This window comes from Haematobia irritans, chromosome 4 (assembly GCF_050003625.1).
Source record: "Haematobia irritans isolate KBUSLIRL chromosome 4, ASM5000362v1, whole genome shotgun sequence".
Lineage (NCBI taxonomy): Eukaryota > Metazoa > Arthropoda > Insecta > Diptera > Muscidae > Haematobia > Haematobia irritans.
This window is the reverse complement of record NC_134400.1, coordinates 80,866,074-80,868,787: the sequence shown is the minus strand read 5'-3', so window position 1 is coordinate 80,868,787 and position 2,714 is coordinate 80,866,074. Positions and strand designations below refer to the sequence as shown.

Sequence of the window (2,714 nt, the reverse complement as noted above, 5' to 3'; positions counted from 1 at the left end):
TTCTATGAATTTTGTATAATTTATTCATTTTCATCAAAATAAAATATATAATAATACCCTATACTACATAATACACTACAATACCAATTGATAAATAATAATCTTATTAAACATATCAACAAATAAGAACAAAATAAAAACAAACAACAAAACTTTAAATATCTTAAACACTTTTGCATTGATAATTCGTTTTCCTTCCTTTTGGTGTCATAAAACAGCATTAAAACTTATTAACATGCGGGTAATTTGAAATTAGGAACGTATTGAACCGCGTGTTAGAATTGATTTCCAGCAGAAGGAATTCACAAAATATCCATTTTAAACTGATAATAGCATATGAATTAAACTGACGATGTGCTGCACATTTTCATCCAGAAGTTTTTTGATTTCAACAATTTGTTGTTTTTAACAATTTTAATTGGTTGCACTTGTAATGTTTCTGGAAACTTTTTATTGTCGATAAGCCACTCATTTTTCATTGGTCAGCTTCTTAATATTTGCAAGAATGTAGCATTCAAAGATTTTAGTTTTCTGCAAAGAGATTTAAATTTAGTGACTTCTCTAAAGTGTTGATTTAATTTTTCATATTGGCGTACCAATTATTATAAACTATTTGAAACAGTTCCAGTTAATTGTCCACCATTTTTTCACCGGTCAGCTTATTAGTGTTTTCAAGAACGTAGAATCCATAATTTTAGTTTTCTGCAAAGAGATATACATTTAGTGACTTCCTTAAAGTTTTATTTAATTTTTTATTTTCACTTACCTATTTTTATAAACTATTTGGTTATTTGTCTAAAATTTACCATTTTTTTATTTCTTGCAATTGACCACGAACTTCGTTGCACAAATAAGTATTGAAAACCACATGGTTTTTTCGTTGCATTTTAGGGTAGTGTTTTGTCAAAGTTTTCTCATATTATCTTCAACACCTTTTCAAAGATTTCGTCAACATTTTGGCAAATGGGAAGTAATTCGCCAACAATTTGAAGATGTATTGAAGATGAGCTATTTCAAGTCAAGTTGAATTTATGTTGAAAATTATATTTACCCTCAAACTGAAAAATTGTGGCATTTGAAAAACGCTCATCCTGTGTTTATTGGGAGGATGAGCGTTTTTCAAATGCAACAACTTTTCAGTTTGAGGGTAAATATAATTTTCAACATAAATTCAACTTGACTTGGAATAGCTCATCTTCAATACATATTCAAATTGTTTGCGAATTACTTCCAATTTGCCAAAATGTTGACGAAATCTTTGAAAAGGTGTTGAAGATAATATGAGAAAACGTTGACAAAACACTACCCTAAAATGCAACGAAAAAACCATGTGGTTTTCAATACAACGAAGTTCGTGGTCAATTGCAAGAAATAAAAAAATGGAAAATTTTAGACAAATAACCAAATAGTTTATAAAAATAGGTAAGTGAAAATAAAAAATGAAATAAATCTTTAAGGAAGTCACTAAATGTATATCTCTGTGCAGAAAACTACAATTATGGATTCTACGTTCTTGAAAACATTAAAAGCTGACCAATGAAAAATGGTGGACAATTAACTGGAACTGCTTCAAATAGTTTATAATAATTGGTACGTCAATATGAAAAATTAAATCAACACTTTAAAGAAGTCACTAAATTTAAATCTCTTTGCAGAAAACTAAAATCTTTGGATGCTACATTCTTGCAAACAATAAGAAGCTGGCTAATGAAAAATGAGTGGCTTATCGACAAGAAAAAGTTTCCAGAAACATTACAAGTGCAACCAATTAAAATTGTTAAAAACAACAAATTGTTGAAATCAACAACTTCTGGATGAAAATGTGCATCACATCGTCAGTTTAATTCATATGCTATTATCAGTTTAAAATGGATATTTTGTGAATTCCTTCTGCTGGAAATAAATTCTAACACGCGGTCCAGTACGTTCCTAATTTCAAATTGCCCGCATGTTAATAAAAGGAAGGAACCAAAAGGAAGGAAATCGAATTATCAATGCAAAAGTGTTTACTAATAATGTTTAAGATATTTAAAGTTTTGTTGTTTGTTTTTTTTTTTTTTTTGTTCTTATTTGTTGATATGTTTAATAAGATTATTATTTATCAATTGGTATTGTAGTGTATTATGTAGTGTAGTGTATTATTATATATTTTATTTTGATGAAAATGAATAAATTATACAAAATTCATAGAATTTTGGCATTGACTTTCAATTTGAAGTGGGGATATCATTCATACAAATTTAGGTTGAAAAGCATTTGCAACGATGTTAATTTTGAATTTGACTCGCTTCGAAAATTGTTTGACAAATTATTGAGTAGCGATGCATTTCAATTTGAGGATAACACTTGAGATATTATTGCTAATGTGTTGAATTTCACTGTTGAGGGTAATGTCTGTTTTTTGTTGAGAACGCGATTTTCTCAACAATTTCTCAACTTGAATATTACCCTAATCCTTTGAAAAAATGTCTGAAAAATTGTTGAAATTTAACATTTTTCAAACGTTTGTGTTTATTGGGTGACGCTTCTTCGATTCACAATAGCAATTTATTGTGACTATTTTATCGAAAAACATGAAATTCAAAGTGATACAGTGTCATAAATAATTACAGCAGTAAATATTTAGTACTAATTGGAGCATTTCATACATTAAAAATGCAAGATTTCACTTCTTTTCTGTGATTGTTTTTAAACAGCTGATGACAGTGTTGCAT

At 28.2% G+C, this 2,714-nt stretch overlaps 1 long non-coding RNA gene across 1 annotated transcript; it reads left to right on the top strand.

Moving 5' to 3' along the window:
• The first annotated feature begins 1,161 nt into the window (after nt 1–1,161).
• On the top strand, nt 1,162–2,192 carry LOC142235080 (uncharacterized). The gene is made up of 3 exons (XR_012721790.1): nt 1,162–1,422; nt 1,487–1,590; nt 1,656–2,192. It is a non-coding gene; the product is annotated as an uncharacterized LOC142235080 (long non-coding RNA).
• Nucleotides 2,193–2,714: the final 522 nt, after the last annotated feature.